The 12,602-nt window shown below is 38.9% G+C and overlaps 1 protein-coding gene across 3 annotated transcripts in view; it reads left to right on the forward strand.

The window, feature by feature from the left end:
* HRH2 (histamine receptor H2) overlaps positions 1-12,602 on the forward strand; it is a 149,624-nt gene that overhangs the window by 94,182 nt on the left and 42,840 nt on the right. The window lies entirely within an intron of this gene.

The raw sequence follows: 12,602 nt of genomic DNA on the forward strand, positions 1-12,602 counted from the left end.
ATTTTGCAATCTCCAGCTTTAGTAATTTACCCCCATTGTGTGGAGATTGCTTACATATCATCACTGTTTTTGTGTGTAGAGGATTTTTGTGCAGGAATTTGGCTGATTGCACTATTTTTGGAGCACAATTTTTACATTATATGTGAGTGGATTTTCATATGTGTGAATGTTTGCTTAAGATCACAGTGAACACTATCATTTGTTTCTCCCTTCTTTGAGCTATTTTGGATATAAAGGAAGAGGTGGTGAAATTAAATCCTTCTATGTTTGAGGAAGACGTGTTTTTAACCCCTGTGTTGTCATTCGATGGAAGTATTGACCTACTGGAGAAGACAACTTCTCATTATATCTCTGTGAAGTGTTATTTGACCTCCTTTCGTAAAGGGGTCTGTGTTGTACGGTGAGCAGGCTGATGCACTGTGTGGAGACTGTTTACATATCATCACTGATTTTGTATGAAAACACTTGGAATTATTATGAAGGAATTTGGTTAATTGCACTCAATTTTATAGAACTATTTTTACACTATATGTGAATGGATTCATATATGTGTGAGTATTTCTTTAACCTTTTCACGCTGGCCGCACACAAATGTGCAGCCTCCCGGCGTCTAGGCCTAGACACTGAGCGGCCACACATTTGTGTGCAATTAAGAAAAACATATGTGCTGAGAGCGCGCACCTCACGTACTCACAGAAGGGTCCCGATCTCCTCTTTCGATCGGGACCTTTCCCGATCATGTGACCGCCGTGACGGCAAATCAAGGTGGTCACATGACCCTAAAACCCCGCCTCCCGGCTCCTGAAACCCTTAAAGGGCCATGAGGCGCTGGCGCCAAGGGGTTAAGATTGCAGTGAGCACTATGATTTGTATCACCCTTCTTTGAGCTATTCTTGATATAAAAGAAGAGGTGGTGAACTTTAATCCCTCCATGCCTGTGAGTTGTATCTGAGGAGGAGTGATGAAGTCTAATCCCCTATAGATACAGTACACACACTTTTAGACCTGATATAGGTAAGATTGTCTACGTTTGAAAGTGAGCAGAATAGGTACACAGGGTGTGCGGTGTACAATGTGAAAATGTTGCTGGAGTGCTTGTATAATTTATCTCTGATGATTGGGATTGCACTATTTTATGACATTTGGACTGTAACTTTGACCTTTTTTTGAGCTGAAGGACATTTATTGTCTATTATCTATTTTCAGTTTCTGAATTCCTATTAGAGTCCTCTTTGATATCTATTATATTATCACCATACTATATTCTTGCTTTTGTTTTCATATTATTGGTGTCAAACACATTTTGGTACTGGCTGGCCAACTTTTATATTTTATACATTGTTTTTTTTTTTACAGGCATAATGGGACACACAGTATTTTTGTTATTTATTTACCATTGTCACAGGGACTGAAAAGGAGGGATGATCTGAAATGTTGAAATGTTGTCACAGAAACAGAAATAAAGAGGAAGTCTTCCAATGGGAATACTTGTTCCAGTGACAGTTTTCTAAGACAGCATGTCATTCAGTTTGGAGATTTTTCCTCTCATTTTATGATATGTGTACAGGACATGAAATTTCTTCAATGGGATACAAACTGCAAAAAAACTGACAAGCTTTAAACCATCACAAATTCAATCCAAAATGTAAAAATGTAAAGTTTTAACTTTAGATATACTTAAAGCTGGGTACACATGTATCGAAAGCCAGACGGTTCAGCAGTACTTTCGGTCCATGTGTGCTCTTCACTGTTCAAGAGAAACTGGTCCAATGACAGGCTTGAAAAGTCATGTTGAGAAAATCAGCAATCAATCAGTACTTGCAGCCAATGGCTGCAAGCACTGATCAGTGTATTCTTATGTGTGGGCAGCACAGTGGCTAAATGGTTAGCACTTGTGCCTGGCAGTACTCGGGTCATTGGTTCAAATCCCGACCATGGCACCACCTGCCTGGAGTTTGCATGTTCTCCCTGTGACTGCGTGGGTTTCCTCCGGGTACTCCAGTTTCCTCCCACTCTCCAAAGACATGCTGGTAGGTGAATTGGATCCTGTCTAAATTGGCCCTAGTATGTGTATGTATGAATGTGAGTTAGGGACCTTAGATTGTACACTCCTCGAGGGTTAGGGACTGATGTGAATGTACAATATATACAGCGGGGATCGAAAGTTTGGGCACCCCAGCTTAAAATTTGTATTAATGTGCATAAAGAAGCCAAGGAAAGATGGAAAAATAGATTTTATTTCCATCATTTACACTTTCAAAATAACAGAAAACAAAAAAATGGTGTCTGCAAAAGTTTGGGCACCCTGCAGAATTTATAGCATGCACTGCCCCCTTTGCAAAGCTGAGACCTGCCAGTGTCATGGATTGTTCTCAATCATCGTCTGGGAAGACCAGGTGATGTCAATCTCAAAGGTTTTAAATGCCCAGACTCATCTGACCTTGCCCCAACAATCAGCACCATGGGTTCTTCTAAGCAGTTGTCTAGAAAACTGAAACTTAAAATAGTTGACGCTCGCAAAGCTGGAGAAGGCTATAAGAAGATAGCAAAGTGTTTTCAGATGTCAATATCCTCTGTTCGGAATGTAATTAAGAAATGGCAGTCATCAGGAACCGTGGAAGTTAAAGCAAGATCTGGAAGACCAAGAAAAATATCAGACAGAACAGCTCGCAGGATTGTGAGAAAAACAATTCAAAACCCACGTTTGACTTTACGATCCCTCCAGAAAGATCTGGCAGACACTGGAGTTGTGGTACACTATTCCACTATAAAGAGATACTTGTACAAATATGGTCTTCATGGAAGAGTCATCAGAAGAAAACCTCTTCTACGTCCTCACCACAAAAATCATCGTTTGAACTTTGCAAATGAACATATAGACAAGCCTGATGCATTTTGGAAACAAGTTCTGTGGACCGATGAGGTTAAAATTGAACTTTTTGTCCGGAATGAGCAAAGGTACGTTTGGAGAAGAAGGGGCACAGAATTTAATGAAAAGAACCTCTGTCCAACTGTTAACCTCCCTGGCGGTATGATTATTTCAGATTTTTGGTGCTGAAAGCGGTACCATTTTTTTGCATGGAAATATGTATTTTTTTTATTGTAGGCTGTAATTTTTAGGAAAAACTCACTGAAATCTGTCCGAACAAGAGTCTAGTAAACATCCCGGGTAGGATAAAATTTGAAACACAAAATCATAAATTATAATTTAATAAATAATCATAAAAATAATATAAAAATAATAAAAAATTTAATTCAATAATATAATCAAACCAAAAACACTGAAATGTGAAATAGAGCGCCAAGTTCGCACATTGCTGAGCTCAGTCGCAAAATCGTTTTCAGTTTCTGATGACGAATTTCCCCCACGAATCATTATCACTCAATTCTGTAAGTGGTTCTGATTTACTATCGCTGTTCTCTAGCTGATCTAAACCGCTTTTGACCTAAAGGGACACTTTTTGGACGCCATGGACATTTCTCAGTTTCCAGGCAGAAAGAACAGTAAAAATGCAGGCAGGGCGCAGGACAAAGCACTAGGGACAATATGTATGTGAAATAGGTTGAAACAGCAATGTTTTACTGTGTAAAATGAAAAAAAAAAAAATGACATTTTTTAAAATTTTTAAATTTCCCGCCGCCGGCGGCGGCGGCGCCCGTACGTCCCGACGTCACAGGGACAGGACACAGAAGCCGGATGCCGGCATTGGCCGGACGAGATGGCCGGGGACGCTGCAGGGGACACATCGTGGGAGCGCAGGGTAAGGTAAGTGAAGAACACATGCCGGAGCAGTGCCGCATGGTATTCCCGAGTGTAGCTCGGGGTTACCGCTTTTGGTACTGAAATGTTACCCCGAGCTACACTCGGGAATACCGCCAAGGAGGTTAAGCATGGGGTTGGATCAATCATGCTTTTGGGTTGTGTTGCAGCCAGTGGCACAGGGAACATCTCACGAGCAGAAGGAAAAATGGATTCAATAAAATTTCAGCAAATTTTGGATGGTAACTTGATGCCATCTGTGAAAAAGCTGAAGTTAAAGAGAGGATGGCTTCTACAAATGGATAATGATCCTAAACACACCTCAAAATCAACGGGGGGATTACATCAAGAGGCGTAAACTGAAGGTTTTGCCATGGCCTTCACAATCTCCGGACCTCAACATAATTGAAAATCTATGGATAGACCTTAAAAGAGCAGTGCGTGACAGACAGCCCAGAAATCTCAAAGAACTGGATGACTTTTGTAAGGAAGAATGGGCAAAGATACCTCAAACAAGAATTGAAAGACTCTTGGCTGGCTACAAAAAGCATTTACAAGCTGTGATACTTGCCAAAGGGGGCAGTACAAGATATTAACTCTGCAGGGTGCCCAAACTTTTGCAGACACCATTTTATTGTTTTCTGTTATTTTGAAAGTGTAAATGATGGAAATAAAATCTAACTTTTGTTGCCATATTATAAGAATGTCTAATCTGTAATTTGATGCCTTTTGGAGATTTTTCCATCTTTCCTTGGCTTTTTTATGCACATTAATACAAATTTTTAGATGGGGTGCCCAAACGTTTGATCCCCACTGTATGTAAAGCACTGTGTAAATTGACGGCGCTATATAAGTACCTGAAATAAATAAATAATAATGTGTGTGTGTGAGGGGGGGATGTTAGAATACAATGGCACAGTGGGATAGAACCTTACATTAGCATTGCTCCTGTTGATACAGAGATCTGTATTAATAATGATGACTGAGAAGCTAGTATAGTGGGTTTGATCAGGGGGCACTTTTTGAAAGTATTTTAATATATTTGGAGATTAGTATTCCAGATAATCTATAAAATGTTTTGCCTAAAAATATAATGTTCAAAGAATTCCAAAAATCCTAAACCTAAATGCAGATCTATGTGCTTGTCTGTCTGTCATGCTAAAATTGGATTATTACCAAGCAGACCAGCCCCAACTAACAATACTGTTGGTAACAATAGAACAGGTATACCTGTACCATATACACATGCTGTTACAAACTTTCTTAAACTCTATCATTAATCTCCACCATTCAGCATCCAAGTAGTCTCAAGTATAGAGCAGGCCAAACACAGGTCACTTTTCAGCAGATCCAAAATGGCCATTATTGACTAATAATCAGCCAATGCATAGAAAATATGAAGACATATAATTCTTCAAATGCTTAGATGCTATAAGCAACCCCCTATGCATTTAAAATGCACATCCATCATTCAGTACAAAGCCATGGTGCTGGCTCTTCTAAATAAGAGTAAAACATAAATAGTCTAATGCTCACCACAAATGCTACAATCTGACCATACAGTCTTTAAACAATGAACCTTAAAGTTCCAAAAAAATGTAACCTACCTTAGCTATAAAATCAAGCTGTATCCAGTCAGGCAGACCCTCACACTACGTAGTTGTTGGTAGATATAAAGTAGATTGTATAGTCAGATTGTACCTTTTGGCATGAGTTTAAACATTTACCAACCTAGTACACATCCATCAAATGTCATGTCTTTTGTTGAGATCATCAGTCCCCAATAGGGGACACACACAGAAGTCTTCCTTCATCCATGAAAAACATAACAGTATTAAGCTATGCACTGATTGTGTGTTCATTGGACTGTTGTCAGAATAAACTGAAAGCTTATTGCTAGCATTACCATACATCTTTCAGATTCAAGCAGTTTTATATTTCCATTTCGAATGTCTTTAGCTGTTTCTACTTGATAAATGTTATGGTATAAACTCAGAGTGCAGTAAAAAAAAATCATAAATGCCACACACAGACTAGACTGAAACTAAAACTAAATAATTACTTATTTAATGACTGTGTAAGTAATGAGACATTCCTTCACTACAAGGTTTATTTTTATGACATTGTCTACATCTAAAGCTACCAACCATTCAGTTAATTTACATTATTTTGCTGTTGTACAGTTCCACTTCTCCCTGCTCCATCAAACTCTGTTCATACTATTATAGTTTAGCAATTGGAAATTCAGTTTTGTATCATTCTGTTGCTAATATGGGCTAAATATGCCTTACGTGTGCAGGAATAAAAATAAAATCTGAATCTTTCATCCTGTTCTTACCATAGAAAGGATATAAATTACATGCTTACTATCATAAAAATACTATTTTCCACATTTCAGTCTGCCAACATTTCTGTTACAGTGTCATAGGGTTTTGAGGAATTATATGAGAATGAAGCAGAAACATTATGTGATAAAGCTTGAATTAATATCATATAATACCTCTCTGAGCACCTAGCCTGAACCATATGTGGAATAATCAGTAGTGAACAAATACATCTCCTTCACACACTATGTAAACATAAAAATGAAATGCAATATCCCTGTACTCTTGAATTAATAAGACATTTAAATAGATATTAATTTTTTTCCAAGTACCTTCACTTGAGATAAACACACAATAAAGATATGCTGTAAAAAGCATAACAAAGCATCGATTCCCTATTTTCAATTTTACTGGTTGTCCAAATTATGGTGTCCGTTTATGACACAGAGAATAGCTGCGATTCAACGGATCTCAGATATTCTCTGATCATTCACAGTTTATGACACTCAGGAGATCATGTTCAGCTCTTCACTGGAGATCTGTGTTTTCCCTCCAGATTCTCCAGCCCAGAGCTGGAGAATCAGAGGGACCGCAAACTAAGCAGAGATAATTTACCTCTGTTTAGTAAACTGATCTTTTACTGTAATCTCGTGAGATTATAGTAAAATCAGCCGTTTTCCAGAGTTTGTAGACCGTTCTCCAGCGTTTGGAGATTGTTCTCCCTTCGTTCGGAGAACTGCTTCATAAACTGCATTCTCAGGAGAACTGTGTTCTCCGAGAATGCCGGAGAACTGAGCAGCGATCTATTACTGCTGGTTCATAAACGGACACCTATACTGTATATAACAATCAGAATGCCTTATTAATCTTATAAGGAAGCCATTTAACAGGATGCAACCCAATAAGTATGAAACTATAATCCAAGTACATAATCCTATGGAATTGTAATTGCCATTATTTAAAAAAAAGGCAGTTTTACATAGAATGAAAGTACGCCTTGATAGTCTCATTCTATTGAAGCCTACCTCTGTCAATCCCAGAGAGCCAGCAGAGGTTTCATAAAATTACATGTATGCCAGATAATAATGTTAGAAGCTTCCATGTAATGCAAATCTGTGTTTTGCTAATTCATAGCAAATTGCAAAAGCCTGAATATTACCAATTCCGTGTTTGTTGGAGTAAGTCAACTGTATATTTGTGAATGGCTGAGGTGATAAAGGATGAGCTGAGTTTCTATTCAGGTTATAAAGTTTGATAAATTAGAGCCGAACAATCAGTGTCTTCCTGCTGACAATGGTTGATAAGGAATCAACAGGCGCCTACACCCGCAATGTCCTTACCAACTACTGATATCACTTGGCCTATTCAATTTCGTGGCCAGCACTCCCTAGCCACATAAGCAAAGGGGTGGGGATCAGGGGTGACATATTTGCCTAAATATGACCACATGGTCACATTTGGGCAAATGCCATTGCCCATATTTGGACATAGCCATATTTGGAGAATGATGTTATCATGAACCTGTGGTAGTAAACCCTTGTAGACTGCCAACTTGGGGTTCCCCAGGGCGCGGAGTCTAAGCCCCATACTGCTTCTTCACCAGAGCCAGATGGTGGGGATGGACTTGCAACAAGCTGGAACAGGTTGCAGCCCCCAGGTACACCCAACTGAAGATACGGAGACCAATCGCGTGAGCAGAGTGTAATCCAGGAGACAACAGGGAAGCCGATAGACAAGCCGAAGTCAGGACGGGTGGAGATCAGAACAGTCAGTGGACGAAGCAGGGGGTCGGAGCATGGGTAGTCAGATACAGGATACAAGTGAAGCAACAGACAGGAGCTCAGAGAACTAAGAAGTTGCTCAGGAAAAGTGGGCTAGACTGAGCATATCTTATATAGAGAAGCAAACTAGAAGGCGGGCCAGGAAGTGATGGAAGGGAAGGAAATAAAACCCAGAGAATAGCAGACAACGCCCATAGGTGAGCACAGACAAACCACGCATGTGAAAAGAATCAGGAACAGCACTGCAGCAAGGAGGTAAGAATACACAAACAAGAAACTGCAGGCATGTGACAGATTCCACCACTATCGCCTCTTCTTCCCTTATGTTGCCAATGACCTCTTGACTCACCAAAATGGCTCATCTCTAGAGGGGATGTGCTTTTACCACAATGCATCTAATCTACTTGGACTTAAAACTTCACTTTTATTTCATATCATTAAAATAATAATGACACCCAAACACTATGTTGCCACAGCAACCCCCCTGATGGAGCCTTTCTTAAGACAAAAATGTTGAATAGCGGCAGCTGGTGACACATTCTCAGAAGTGTTGTTGAATTGAGGAAAAGCTCAAGACATTAGTGCATCTTAGGCTGGTTCATACCTGGATCACAAGGGAACATGTGTATTTACATGTGTGATTCCCAAACTTTCCAATGAGGTGCATTTTGCCAGCCATTTTGCTATTATTGTGAATGGGCTGCAAAACACTCCAAACCACACAAAAAGTAGCACTTGAATTACTTAAAAAAACCACTACACTAAATCACATTGCACCATGGTACCATGTGATTTTGTGCCTGCAAATACACTGCATTTGTAATCTGCATTTGGAGTGCTTTTAACAATACATTGGCAGCTACATGCAATTTGCAAGCACAGTGTGTGTAAATGGGGTATGGGAAACTGACACAGAATGCACATTTTCCGCACTTTGTTTTGGTGTGAACAGTCCTTAAAGTAGATATGAACATTACAGCCCTATTCACACCTGAGCATTCTGTAGCTCTAAGCTGTTCACACCTGAGCACACAGGCATTTGTTGCTAGACTTCTGTCATTTGAAAAATATAGAAGCTTCTTTCTGACAGATTTGGGCATTTTTGGCCCCATAGACTTCAATTGGAGTGCCTAAAAAAGTTTGAAAATGCATGTTATGCTTATTTTTCAGGCACTCAAATAATAAAAGTCTATGGGGCAAAAAGCATGCAATCCTGCCCCAAAGAAGCTCTGGTATGACATATCATTCCTAAAACATGTGGAAAAATGTGCAAAAAAAGCACCAGATGTCATCAGATCTAATAGAAAATGAGGATAAACATTAGACCAGTGTGTGAGAATTTAGAGAGCCTCTACATATACAAATGAATTGCATCCCTGTTACTTTTCTGTAGGAAGCATAGGTGTGAAAGTGGAAAAGTGGGGGTCCTTGGTCCTTATGATGATCTACATACCTGTTATTTTAATGATATAAAAAAAGTGAAGTTTTAAGGTGCAGTGGTAAAAGCATATCACTGCTGCTTTGCCAATTTAGGGCAAAGCAACAGGTCTGTTTTTAATCCCCCCACCTCAGCATAACATACATCCTCTCCCTCTGCTCTCCATTTAGCTGAATGAGCCATGGGAATTATCATTTTAATAATTTGTACCTCTTAATACTTAGTGCTGCGCCCTCTTACCCTGCTGTCCTTGAGACTGGCTCACATGTGCCAGAATGATATTACAACCCTGGATTTGTGTTTATTGCCATGACTGCAACTTGATAAAATTAATGTTTTATTAGGACATTTTGGGGGTTATTTGTTAAAACTGGAGCAGCAAAATCTGGTGCAGCTCTGCATTGAAACCAGTCAGCTTCCATGTATAATTATCAAAGTTTACTTGTACAAGCCAAAGTTAGAAGCTGATTGGCTATCATGCGTAGCAGTACCAGATTTTAAATGCACCAGTTTTAGTAAATCTCCTCTTTTTTTGAGCACTGGGATACAGGTAATAAAAGTTTCTGTTTTCTAATTCTAATGCTTCCTATACAGAATAGACTAGGAAATATTTTGATACTCCGAAAGTATAACTTTTTAATAGTGTATTTTAAATGTTAGAACATTGGTCTAGTTTATATTTCTTCCCTTTAACTTGTCCCAGTGACAAAAGGAATATGAAATTCTAACCCTCACTGACTATCCCAAAGTTAAAAATTGTTTTAGCTGAAGTTCCACATTAAAAATCCCATTGGTGTCTGTATGAACCATTTTGCACTAACAAGACTTGTAATACATAGAAGTGAAACATGAAAAAAAAAGAAAAGAAATGCTTGTTCCATTCACAACCAACAATTTGTTTAAAGATTTTGATTTCAAAGCTGCATGAAAAATTGATAACAAGAGCCTGATTACAAATTCATACACTCAGGTCTAATTAAAAATCAAGACATTGCTGTAGAAAAGAGAGTTGCTGAAAATATTTCTCATAAAGCCAGCTGATACTTTTGCCTTATTTTCTTACAATGAGATAACAGCTAAAACCTACAGAAGAAACTCTGACAATACTGTATAGCACACATGTACAAAAAAAGCCATTAGCTAAATTTTTTCATTTTTCAACCTCCTGAGATTCTTCGTGCAAAAGATAGTTGTCTGTTTTATACAGTATACACACTACACATTGAGGTGGATTTACTAAAAGTGGTGTTCACATAATCTTGTACAGCTGTGCATGGTAACCAATCAGCTTCTAAGCTTCAGCTGCACCAGATTTTGCAAACTCCAGTTTCAGTAAAAAAAAAACCATTGTGTACCCATCAGCTGGTGTAGTGCTTATTCACTCCCCACACATATGTGCATTTATTAGCTGTAATACACTATCTTGAGTTTACCTTTTCCATATAGCCAAGTGGAGGAGGAGAGAAGAAAATTGTGGAAGTCAAATTATCTGGAAGATCTGGAAATCCATCTGAAAAAGAGATATTTCTCAGAAAGGGAAAGGATTAAAATTAATCAAGAGTGATTGTGACAACTCTAGGTTCAATTATTTGGAGACCCTAAGGGTCTAAAGTCCATCTATTTGAGAACATAAAGTATGTTTATCCAATTCCAACTAGTGAGCTTTTTCCGTGAAAGTTTGATGGTGGCGGCACACATGTATGTTGAATGGTGGAGAAACGATTTTACGTAACAATATATTGAGCTTTCACAATTGAACACTATGATTAAGAAAACACACAAAGTCAAGTTTAAAAAGAATTTATTAGAATTTTTTGTCACATGTGTTTACAGTATTACACTTTTTGAAGTGTTTAGTACTTTGATATATTTTAGACCAAGAGGTCACACAAGATTTAGTTTTTTTGCAGTTGTACATGTGAACGTGTTTCACATGCTTTTATGTAAATGCATATATGTGTGGGGAGTGAATAAGCGTTATACCAGTTGATGGTTACTTTGTTTGCAACATGCTATATATGAGGGTGTGGGAGGTGTTAGCAGCTACAGGTTTGGTGAAACAAGTGGCATAGCAGCTCACAAGTTTTTGGTGTTAACCTCATTGTGTAGGATATATGAATCATATGAATCTTGAAACTTGGGAGCTCTTTAACTGTATATCACCAATGGCCTAGCTACAATGCAGTATATGATGTAGTTACATATTTCAGACACTTTTTTGATCAATAAAAAGGGTAATAGTTAAGGGCTATACATTTTAAACAGCATTTGTACTAGCTTGAGTTTCCTGTTTTTGATTTAGGCAAATGAAAGCAACTCTGGAAACTCTAGAAAAAATATTCACTGCTGCACTGTAATGGAAGAGGATGCATATTTACCATTACAGCAAATGGCAATCAAATCTCCCCTATCTTTTGGATCTAGTAGAACCACTGCTATGTAACATTTCTAGGTGTGTCTGATAGCATGTCCCCCACTAAGTATATTGGCTTCTCCCACTGGCTGCTATGTCTTAAAAGAACTCAGCAGCTGGCAGTAGGAACCATGATGCCCAACAGGAGATGTACTATTTCACCACCATGGGAGGTGTCGGATAGCACTACTACTAACTCTACAAGGGAAATAAGAATGGAGTCGTAACCCATGGGGAAGAACTATGCATCCTCTTCTATTGCAGTGTAAACCTACTTGCATATTTGTAAAGAAGCAATGGGGTTGTTTTTAAGTAGACCTGATAGACTCTGCCCCTAACACTGCCTACATTCAGTCTTAAAATAACTCCCAAATACTTACCTGTGAACTCGTCTTCCCCTGCTGGATCCAACATTTCAGTAATTCCACAATACTTAATATAATAATACTGTGGCCTGGAAATCTGAAATGTGAGTGGCAGAAACAGGCTGGATTTACCATAGGGCAAAGTAGACATGTGCCTACAGGGAGCAAAGGCAAAAAAATTAATTTAGTATAACACAAATGTTTTACCTATGGTGAAGGCTGGGACAAGGGAAAAGCAGTCTACTGGAGGGTTGGAGAGTTCTTCACTGGAGTGTTACTCACTCCTGAGACCCATTCAATACATACATCCGAACCCTGCACAATTCCCACTTCTGCACGATATGCTTTCCTGAGCCCTGCATGATATGACTTCGGGGGCCTCTGCCCTGCAGTATATACAGGGCTAAGCTCTGTGGCCTGTGTGATATTCACTTATGAACCCTGTGCCTTGCATGACATGCACTATGGAGCTCTCTTCAAACTGACATCATAGATGCAGGGACATGTTTTCCCCCCTGACT

The sequence above is a fragment of the Staurois parvus genome, unplaced genomic scaffold (assembly GCF_062004578.1).
Source record: "Staurois parvus isolate SC_StPar_1 unplaced genomic scaffold, SC_StPar_1.0 ptg000099l, whole genome shotgun sequence".
Classification (NCBI taxonomy): domain Eukaryota; kingdom Metazoa; phylum Chordata; class Amphibia; order Anura; family Ranidae; genus Staurois; species Staurois parvus.